The following is a 12184-nucleotide window of genomic DNA, read 5'->3' as shown; positions in this document are numbered from 1 at the left end:
AGAAATATAACAGCTTTATGAAGACGTTGAATTAGCAATGAGAAAGGTGCAAACGTAGTATACGCAGTATAGAGTCATGGGAGACTTCAATGCAAAAGTGGGGAAAAAGCAGGCTGGTGAGTAAGCAGTTGGCAACTACGGCATTGGTTCTAGGAACGCTAGAGGAGAGATGTTGGTAGAATTCGCGGAAAGGAATAGGATCCGAATGATGACTACCTTCTTCAGGAAGCGCAGCAACAGAAAGGGGACCTGGAAAATCCCTACTAGAGCAACAAGGAATGAAATAGATTCCATACTCTCTGCGGATCCCAGCATAGTGCAAGATGTAGAAGTGTTAGGTAGGGAAATGTGTAGTGACCATAGGTTAGTAAGGTCTGGGATTTTTTTCAATTTGAAGAGAAAAGGAATACAATTATTCAAGAAGAAACAGACCAACCTAGATGTAGTTAGGGTAAAAGCAGACCAATTCAGGCTGGTGCTCGCAAACAAATATGCAGCTTTCGAACAGGAAGATGAAGACAACATAGAGGTAATAAATGAAATCGTAACTAGGCTGATCTCAGAAGCAGCAATTGAAGTGGGAGGTAAGGCACCGAGGCAACCAGTAGGTAAGCTCTGCCATGTAACGAAGGACCTAATAATGAAACGGCAAAACAAGAAAATGTCAAACTCGAGCGATCAGATAGAATTCGCAGAACTGTCGAAACTGATCAATAAGAAGAAAGTAGGGGATATCCGAAATTATAACGTGAAAAAGATTGAGGAAGCAGTACAATATGGACCCAGCATGAAATCAGTGAGAAGAAAACTTGGCATAGGTCAAGGCACAATGTATGCACTGAAAGATAAGCAGGGCAATATCATCAGCAATTTTGATGGCATAGTAAAAGCAGCGGAAGAATTCTATACTGACCTCTACATTTCCCAGAGCAGCCGAGCTATTTCCATTCGAAGTGTTGATGAACAGGATACAGAGGCTCGTTCTTAACTATCGATGAAATTAGAAGGGCATTGCAAGACATGAGCAGGGGAAAAGCTGCCGGAGAAGATGGGATGACAGTCGATTTAATCAAAGATGGAGGAGATATCATGCTTGAAAAGTCCTTTATACGCAACGGCTCATGATTTCAAGTGTACCAGAAAGCTGGAAGACCGCCAACATTATACTCGTTCATATGAAGGGAGACGTTAAAGAATTGAAGAATTATAGACCCATTAGCTTGCTTTCAGTATTGTATAAAATATTTACCAAGTTAATTTCCAATAGGATCAGGCAACACTTGACTTCAACCAACCAAGAGAACAGACTGGCTTCAGGAAGGGATATTCCACAACGGATCTTCTCCATGTGATAAATCAAGTAATGGAGAAATATGCGGAGTACAATCAACCACTGTATATGGCTTTCATAGATTATGAAAAAGCAGTTGATTCAGTAGAGATACCATTAGTCATAGAGGCATTGCGTTATCATGGAGTACAGGAGGCATATGTGAATATCTTGGCAAATATCTACGAGGATTGCTCAGCAACTTTTGTTATCCACAAGAAAAGTAGAAAGATACCGATCAAGAAAGGGGTCAGGAAAGGAGTCACAATCCGTCCAATGCTATTCACTGCATGCTTAGACGAAGTATTGAACCTCTTAGACTGGGACAGAATGTCGTAGTTTGTTGGCATATAGACAATGTGATGTTAAAGGCGGATCTGTGCATGAATATTTGGGGGAAGTGGTTGTGAAAGTACCTGATCTGTATAAGGCGATTGACTGTGATGAAGATGTGATGGCATTGTGTGATGCCTTAAAAATATAAAACAAGTGTGATCTGTCATCAGTATCACCTTTTCAGGCTAGTAGCAAAGCTGAAAAAAAGAAAATGTTGCTTAGCCCAACGGGCAAGATATTCGGTTTCTGAGAGTGGGATCGTAGGCATAGAGTAACATGTAGAAGGATAACAAAGGGCACTTTCATAGGCCCCTGCGGCTTATTTGGGTTCGCAGTGCACCTAGCGGGTGTGTGGAATCTACACAGACTCATAGATTTTGACCGCAGGAAAACTAATCTTGAACGCTATTTTCAGGCGATTAGAAAAATTACACGGCCTCCAAGACTGCTTGCGTGCGAGTGCTCGTCCCGGAGGCTATATTTTGATTTTTGAACGCATTTCTTGCATGGATCGATTAGCTTCATGTAAGCTGTACAGCCAGACCAGTAAGCACATCATGCCACTGCGTGTTTATGCCGACATTTTAAATAAGCATGACAAGTTTTGTAAGAGACGAAACTTTATTTTCAAGTCATATTCTCAGTAAGCACATGCACAATTTTTTTCCGCAACATTCGGTGAACGCAAAGACAACAAGATAGGTATACTGCACAATGCAAGACATGACAATACAGCTGCAATATGTTGGAAATAAATGTCACAAAAGGAATAAATAGGCGAGATTATGAAAAACCGCGCAAAACAGTGAAACTGCAGAAGACAGCATTAGCATTAAAGAGGAAAACAACGCTGTCTTTTGGAGCCTTAGCTTTCTTATTAAGAAGTAGTTTCAAGCTGAATAGAAAACAGGGAATGTAGGCTTCTCACTACAGTTGTCAGCCAACCACGCTCTCTCCCTGTCCTGGCGTTGTTACTGCACCACGCAACACAGCAATAATTCCCGTAGTACTTGACTACCGACGGCATGACCTGAAAAAAAAAGTGTTGGAGATGTCTTCTCTCCCGCCTTCACACAAATATTTTCCTATGCACTTCACATCGCCCTTTCGCGAAAAGCGTCACGTGAAATTGCCGCAGTTAAAGAAAAAGCAACCTTCGGTGCCATGCATGCGCTACTGAGGCAGGAGTGTTTATTCAGTATACGTCGTAGCCACAGCTTACAAACATTCTTCTCAATTGGCAAGTTCCCTCTAATTGCGCTCGTAACAAAGGCTTCAAGCAATCTGTGAACGCCACGAATAATGATCCCAAGCATAACTGCGTTCTTTCACACAATTGCTCACACATGCATTGAATTCGGACTACGTGTACCGGCATGTACCGACTCACTTTCTCGCGCTAAGAAACGATTTTCTCGCAAACGTGCTGCGCAACATTCCAATTGCTGTTTCTTACTTAATGTGAAGCAATCCACGAACATTATGCGCGAAGGGAAGAACACAAAAAAGCTCTCTGTGCCGAACAGCACAATGGGACAAATGTCAACTTACGGCTGAAGTGACAAATACATAAGCAATTTGCAAAGTAATGAAGGGAAAAAAGAAAGTAATGAAGGCGTTGTTAGCAGCAGCCAAGGAGACAGAGGTTCAGGCAAAGAAACCCAGCGATGACCACGGACACGTTGTCGCACATGTTTTATAGCGTCGCCTTGCCTGATAACACCATGTTAATGATCACGCCATCCCGCCATCAATGGCATGCTGATCTTTATGGTCAGGCAGCCCTACTGATCGACGATTTCGAACTGTCCAATAGCAGACGATAAAGACGGATTTAGAGCTGCACTGCGAGCCAGTGAAAGCTACGTCTAAAGCCACATGAACGAGTAGACGTATAGTGCACTAGAAAAGTTACTACAGTTGATAACTAGTACCGTTGTTCCCTTGGAGACAGGGAGTGTTGTATTGCCCTCTAGAGTATAGCGGGCGCCATGAAGCTGCGTAGCTTCACTGCATTAGAGTGGAGTGGCCACTCTTGCAATTGGTACGTTACTGTATGTCGTAGGTTCAAAAAATACCACCGTTAAAGTTTTATTTTCGAAATCATTTTGTTTTATAGATGTATTTCTTTTAGCGATTAGTCTTACATGATGACGGACGGACGGGTTTCCTCATTGCGTAGGCATAGAAATGCTGACGCATTCAAAAATGTCGAAAGTTGGAAAACCTGTAATTGACGAGCCGATTTAAGAAAAAAATCACTTCTGAACAGGTTGATGCCAAAGTTGCCGACAATTTCAGCGCATGTTTTACTTGCTAAGTCCGGAACTAGTTGACCGCACTCCTGCTACTCAGTGCCATGTGAATAGTCCGGTCATTCCTAATACATTTCGGTTGGACGAGGTAAGAGAGCTTACTGTTACAACAATTATAACGGGCATGGCTTGTAACTAGGATGCTGGTCATAATTACATTATCCTGAAAACTGTGAATGAAAACATTGATGTTTTTGCTCCCGTACTTTAAAAATATATTTGATGCCTTTTTGAGATCGGTATAGTTTCACCAAAGTATAAAATGAGTGACAAATAATCATGGCAACTGTGTGTAAAATTTCTGCGCTTGACATTATAAATAACCTCTTCCAGAAGGCCGTTCCCGCTCACATGAAACACTACTTAAACGTAAACAAGCTTTTACCACATACACAACATTTCTTTTGAGCCAATCGATCAACATGATCAGCAGTGTTGAAACAGAGTATATACACATTTCTGCACAAAAATGCACTTGCTGTAGTAGTGTACCCAGATTTAAAGAATACATCGACAATTTATTCTATACTACTATGAAAATGACAAATGTGTGGCTTGAGCAAAACTGCCATGGACCTTTTTTAAAGCTACTTATGTGGTCGAAAGCAATATGCATGGCTTGGCTCACTTTCTTCACAGTATTTTTATGGGTGTTCCTCATGAATTAGTTTTATTTCCTAAACTCTTCTCGTTTTAATGACTTCCCATCAATAGTGATGTCATCAAAAGCTGTCAGTTACGCTGAATATACCGCACTAATCTTTAAGGTAGAATCAATACTGAATTGCAGCGCACACTGAATGACGAGTTGTCCAACATATCTACTTGAATTATGAGTAATAAATTAACACTTAACAACAGAGATAAGACTAATAGCATACCGGTCTCGATACACATTTTATCGGAGTGCAACTTGAATTGCAGACCACATGTTTGCGTTCTCTGCTCAAAATTAACTTTCGCTTGTTATGTACTGAGCAAATATAGAGCATGGTTTGGTCTTAATATACTTCAAGTAACCTACTTTTACCTTTTCCATTGTCATACCATTACCTACTGTGACTCATAAGCTTGTACATATAAAACCTACATAAATCCCGTTATTCAATTACAAAAGCAGGCTTCTGTGTCAAAACGTTTGGCTGAAGGGTTGCTTGTTCAGGTCTTTCTACGACAGGCACGATGCATACAGGGACGCCAGCGATAAAATAACGCCACTTTTTTTCTTACCTCATTAATGAAGCCCTCCGTTTTTTACCAAAATTTTCTTTTTCTATGCACGATATGCTCCAGTTTCTATGAGAACGTGCTAGCCTGCTCATACCATGGTATATGCTTAACTGAAAATTGGCTTTACAACCACTTACTGTCTAAGAATTACTTTTCATCGGAATACACAGTTCATAGATGTGACCGCGTGTATGATGCCCGCGGTAAATACGCGGGCATCCAACACAGTTTCTGGTATAATCTCAAGGTCCCCATGATGCCCGCGGTAAATACGCGGGCATCATACACGCGTGGTGTGCTTATTTCCATGCGGAACACTCTTGGCGTTTTAAGGCGTGCGGACCTTGAGATTATACCAGAAACTGTGTTGGTTTAAATGTATGGTAAAATCGGTAAAATGGTTGGCTCTGCGCAGCCTAATTCCCTCCTAACATAAATAATGTGCCGTTTGCTGAACGCTATGAATGACTTAGTAGAAGGTATTCATGCAGCAAAATACGATATATCTTCGATATAGCTCAAAAACTGCAACCAATGAACCAATCATTCAGTAAGTACTTACTTGAGGATTCAAACAAAGCATCTATACTGTTTGGGATTCTTCAAGCGCTCGCACTGAAATTCTCGAGAATGAATGCATCCTTCTGTTCCAAGATCGGTCCCGATCTTATGAACCACTCGTGATTCTCAACATCTTCGACCCTCGCTGTGATGCGCTTTATGTTGCCTAATATTTGCTCCTTGGTATGCCATTCTGAGACAAATTTCTTGGATCAGAGTAAGGCAGCCAACACACACCACGACGTACAGGCCTAACTCCACACACACGGTCCCAAATGCCACTGGAAGGACGTCCAACATGTTTAGATCTGATTCTGGCAATTTGCAGTGGTCGTAAACACCCACCGCGCTGCCGCTAGTTTCGAGAGTGTTGCGGGAAAGCTCTCGCCGCCTGTCAACGGAGCGCGGGCGGTCTGTTTCTTGTTGCTAAAAAATTAAAAATCCATGTTTCCCGCGTGATATAGGAACCGTTCGGTAGCGGCTTCGTTCGACTGTATGTTGACCCGTCTACTTCAAGCGCGACATCCTTATCTTTATCATACCCTCGCTGTGATGCATCTTTATCGAATTTCTTGGATTAACGCAGAATAAACAAGGTCCCAAATGTTTTTAGATCTGATTCCGGCAAATTTCTGTGTTGCTGAGTTTCTTGTTGCTGTTAGCGGCTTAGTTCATGTTGACCACTGGCATGTTCCGCTCGAATTCGCAATTTCTCTAGAGGTGATTCATGTGTCGAGCGAGCATGTTCGCTCATTTGGTTTTCCTTTCTTGCCATTGCTGTTCTTGGCCATTTTCAGAAATGAATGAAATGAAATGAAATAAAACGTGGACGTCGTGGACGAAAGTCCACGAGATCCGCCTGTCGCCTAAAGCCTCTACGTACGTCACTCTAGTGTCCTTTCTGTGTGTTCCTGACGGCGTCTACGTGCCACCGTTGACGTACCACTTGAAAAGAATTTGCCGTTTCCTATACCATGCTCAGTATTGCAGGCTATCAGACTTCACCTTCCTCGCCTTAATTTTAGCTGCTCCCATGAAGTTGCTCCCAGAGGCATGTATTTGGGCGACATTTTGCCTGTGAACGATTGCAAAATATTGGCTTTTCAGGCAACGATTCCGTCGTCCTCTACAAGAACCTTCGATTCACCTACTCTAGTCACAGACGAACTTAGCAACATGATTGCACCTAACATGTCCATGCACAAGTTGCTGACCTTCGCCGTATCTTAAAAACTTACAGCGGCATTTTTGCCCTTGACGACCGCCTTTAGACCAGACATCGGTGGTCGTCCATCGTGATTAAACGGGAGACGCCAATCCAATACGCCGCCGGCCTTGCCGTGTTTCACATGCTGAGCAACAAATGATACAACGAGAAGTCGATAAGATGTTGACTAAAAGTGAAGACATCTCCTTACAATGAGAACAATTTCACCAGATATAAATTGGAAGATTTCAAAAGGTACAATCCAAGCTTTCGAACTTTGAAATCCTTTGCAAACTTGATTGCTAGCGCTACTAGCTGGCGTCAAAAGAAACGTTGCCGCTTCATGAGACGTATGTATACCTGAGGTTCTTATAATTATTTTCCTCGTCAATCGTGCCGTCGAGTGATTGCCTGTAGTTTATATTAGAAGAAATCATAAGCTGTCATATGCAACTGTGCGTTCAATCTGCATTCAACACATGCAGAACCCTTGGCAAGCATTTAGCGCTGGTATTTGATATTTAGGTCACGCGGATCAGGCTGTGCTGTGGGATACGCGTAAGTAAGATACGAAATTTCCTGATATAGGTTTACATCTCTGCATGTGATAAACAAGCTGCAAAATTACAATCGTTACCGTCACAGTTGTTAGGGAATAAAATAATATCAAAAGGTATGGCTACTGTTTGCTGTGTTCTTCGCCTTCCACCATTTTGGAAGGCGAAGGAAGAGAGGGACGAAGAAACTGCAGCCTATATGCAGCCAGAGATGTGTATGCAGCATAGTCCAAGCTTCTTTTTTTGTTTAATAACCAATTGTTCGTGTCACGCTTGAAAATCATTTCTCTTTTTGTCTGTTTTAGAGGACACCAAGGGCGAAAGATTTAGCTTGAGTTCTAATTAGTGAATGCCTAATGGTCTCATTTTGCACTCGTGTACGCTACTTACTGTATGTGGGCCTCTTTGTTTTACAAAATTTGTTTTGCCACTAGGCTGAAGAAATTACCCCTTTCCGTGGCGTAACTTGTTGAGGCTAATCGGCTTGCCACAATCTCTTAAGCTCACAATTCTCATAAGCCGGAGCAGTGGCCAAAGGGGCTCGGCCGTGGCCAGATCGGCTGGTATGCCTCTGTCTCACTGAATGTGACTCTTCCCATCATTTATGGGCCCTACGTGGTGACGGCGGTGTTACCATAGCCGAGCAAGCTTGAAAAAGGAAAATCTTCATCAAATTGCGCACGTGTAAGCCTGACATCTGGTGAACTCTGAGTTTCATGAAGTATACGTACTATGATACATTCAGCCCTCTCAGTGTAGCTCTCTTGCATTTGCTCTCGCAAAAACTCTGGTGAAGCTGCGGGGCAGCCAAACACCCTAGGTCATCTAGAATCAAAGCTGTACACGCATCCACTTTTCTCACCCGAAGTGGCACGAAGAAACCGACGCCTGCAAGGGCTGTCACCTGAGTTAATTCTACGGGCAAGCCCAACAAAAGCAATTTCTAACCCTACCAACGGCCAGGCAAAATATAGCCAAACTGCTTCTGCCCGATAGATTCTTCATCCACCACGAACACCATGATCTTTCCACGTCAACGCGTTCAAAGACGATGACTGATTGGACGAATTCTAACGGGTCACCAGCTCCAACAATTCACACCAGAAAGGCCAGAAACCTCTATTTTGCCCTAAACAATTTAGTGTCCACTAGGTTCGTGAACCAGCAATCAGCACTGATGAGTTGGCAGAGATTTCGGCGACAGCTGTGTGATACCTTCAGCTGCGCTAAAGGAAAAAAAAGCACCGCATATTCACGAAGTGAATGATGATGAGTTGGTGAAGCACTGGCCGGGGGATGATTCGGGCAAAACGCCGGAAGCCTTCTCCGGAAGCGGAGCGTGGCGTACATACACTATACACACATATATAGACACAAATATATATACTTATACATATATATGCTGTACATGTGTACAGTATACACAGCGCTTATATAGCCCTTGCGCACCGCAGCGCCCCTAGCTACGGACGAGAGAGAGAGAGAGCACGTCGGGAACGAGTGAGAAAGAGAGCACAGATGCGCCTCTAGCGGGGGCGCCGAGTACTAGCGTAGGCTACGACGGCGCAACGAGGGACAAGGCTCGACCCTAAGGAGCTTCGCCCCCAAAAAAAACAAGGTGTGCTGTCTCTGTCGTAACGGAACGAGATGCCAAACTAGAGCGTTGATATGTTCGTCATAGAAACGTCTGAACTGTATTTATGAACACGTCCCTCCATTTGCGAGAAAATGCAACTCTTGATGCGTGCAGTCGAAGAGCAACTCTTAGCCGGCCTCGTGCGCATACCTCCTGCTATGGATAGCGGAGCGTCTTCGTGAGGCAACAACCATGCAGATGACGCTTCGGCAGCGGTCGTCGCAATATCAGCGTATCACAGCCACTACCTACTCCCCGCGGCACCAAACGGAAGTGAAAGTCACAGACCTCGTGTGCTGGGTGTTGAGAGAAGAACTCCAAACGTTGCAAGCTAGCAAAACCCTAAGCTAGCGGAACCCCAACTAAGTGTCACGGCAAATAAAGATGTGGTTCATGACGAGATTCGGCAGGTAATGGAAGCTTTCACACACCCCTAGATCCCTTATATGGTAGAAGTGCATGTACCACCGCCATCTACATTCCGTTTCTCGTTTCTATTGGAACAAACTAGGCCGCGGCTTTCGAAAGGTACTATACTGCTTATGGCTGCATAAAGCGACAACACGCCCGTTCAGCCACCCTTGGGAATTACATAAAGTGAACCACAACAAAATAGTGGAAGACACATGTGAGGCGGACGGCTGAAAGCCGTACCTTTCGTTATTACTGCGGTGCAGCCGGTGACCTTTACCGTGACTAGGTACCGCCAAATGAGTCACAGGGGCTGTCACTAGGAAGAGCGCTGCCCGCGCTGCAGCGAGTGCTCTCAGGAAATTCCTCTATCACAAAATTTCATACATCGACAAAACGTATGACGGATGAGCAGGCAACCAGGAACCGAGTCATTCCCGACTTCTCATGCTGTGCGACTGTTTCCGCGGACATCACCTTTCCTGTCGATGGTCGTCGTGTACCGGCTGTCGTCGACACAGGTCTGGATTACCGTGTTTTAAGCGGCACACTCGCAGCTGCATTGCGGAAGCTGCCTCGTAATGTCCCCAGCTGTGCACAGCCAGAAATCATCGTGTCACATTCAAAGAATGGTGTACGGGGTGATTTAAAATCTGAAATTCTACTTTTATTGGCTCTTTCATCGAACAGCATCATTGTTCAATATTCTTGTTCTAGTTGATAGCTCAGATGAAGTACCACCATGGAGGTTGGTAGTTTGGTCTGGTGGGTATAACATTGGGTATAAAGAGCGAAACCGCAAAAAGACCGGATGACATGAAGCATGGCGACTGTGAGACGCATGATACATCATGATTACAGTGTTTCCTAAAAATAACAAGATGGCATTAGTAGCCAAGTCAAAGAATTGCTCGAAGACAACGATATACTACATTCCACTAGTCCATCGGCATCTGCTTGTATTGTAGAATATGAAAGACAGCAACCTACGGGACTGTGCATATAACAACAAACATGCCCATGTCATAAAAAGATGTTTAACTATTGCCCCGATACGATGATTCCTTAGATCGTATCCGGTACTCCTGCTTTTATTCGTCCATGAGCTGGCACAGAGGCTACAGATGAGGCTAAGTTATAGATTGTAGTTATAGTTAGGTTCGACGCTTTCTCAATTTTTTTCCAACTACCGCAACTCCGCAGATAATTTTTCCCACCTTACTGAACCACTAACACTGATTACGAAGGACGATAACTCCTTTGTTTTGGGGGCAAGACTAGAAAGACGCCTTCCGCTAGCTCTAGACTCGTTAGCAGTTTCTACTTCTGGGCCGCTTTACCGCTAATGGCTATGCAGAAATACGCACAGATGCGAGCAACGTTGGCATTGGTGCTCTTCTTGTGGAGGTACAAGGTGAAGTGTTTTTTAGGTATAGTTGGTGAGGCATCTTCGAGGGTGTACAGCGAAACGGTAACAGGGGACGAGAAAATACGACACAGACGAGCTCTGACTTCTACCTGAACTTTATTATCGAAAACAATGACATATGTACAAAGCAAAAAACGAGGCTTTTTCTTACTATGAACAAACAAGGCGAAGGAACAAAAAGCAAGCATTACAAATGAAAAATCACCAAAAGAATCACATCGTTGGCCCATTATCGGACTGGCAGCACATAGAAGACGGCGACAGCGACGTTGGTTTTCTTGCCGATAAGAAGTTCACAACAGATAAGAATTTCAGAAGAAAGGTCAAATAAAGAGCTTAGCGGCATCAACCGCTTCTCGTCGATTCATAATGTCATCGAGTGCGTGGAGAGGCGGAACGTCGATGTGCTTGTGAACGTCAATGCACTCCATCTTAGCTAGAGAACAACGGTTCGTGCGTCAGCGTTTTACACGAATCGAACTCCGCCGGTATGGATGGTCGAAAATTTTCCTATATATGCAGATATTTGTCACTGTGTTCCCGTTTGCACCATCGCACTGGTACTATTTTCTGTTGTAAGTACCACTGCGCATTCCGCAGCCGTGCACTTGGATTTAGATTCAGTCATGTCGCGATGTCGAAATAGTTTTTCTGCTTCACAACTTTCTACAAACACTCACTATCACAAAGTTATTAACATTCGCGGATACTTTTAGACATTGCTGTAATAATTCACCATGTGAGCGTGAAACATGATAAAGTTCTAACTAAGACAATTTATTTCTGCACTTATAACGTTGTAGGTCATATGACAAAAGTGCCCTGCAGACATATTGTGCGAATTTAGGCATTTTTAAGGTGCCATTATGAACAACGACAAGGTCACAGCTAAGGAAGAGAAGAAATAACACGCCAGAGCCCATGTGCTTGCAGAAATGGCGTGCCCATACGAGTATTGATTTTCTGCTACAGAATAGTTTTTCACGAAGTCAAGTTTACTGTGCAGTGGGCTTATTCAGGGTCCGCTAACAAAGGTGAGACCAATTTCTAGGCTGTAAGATCCTCAACATTTTCTCTAGTTATTCTCTGCCGGTGATGAAAACGGCGTCAGTGACCTGCAAGAAGCGGTTCACATCAGCATTCGTGACACTGAAGAACAAAGTGCGAACAGG

The sequence above is a fragment of the Dermacentor silvarum genome, chromosome 5 (assembly GCF_013339745.2).
Source record: "Dermacentor silvarum isolate Dsil-2018 chromosome 5, BIME_Dsil_1.4, whole genome shotgun sequence".
NCBI classification, from domain to species: domain Eukaryota; kingdom Metazoa; phylum Arthropoda; class Arachnida; order Ixodida; family Ixodidae; genus Dermacentor; species Dermacentor silvarum.
This window is presented reverse-complemented; position numbering follows the sequence as displayed.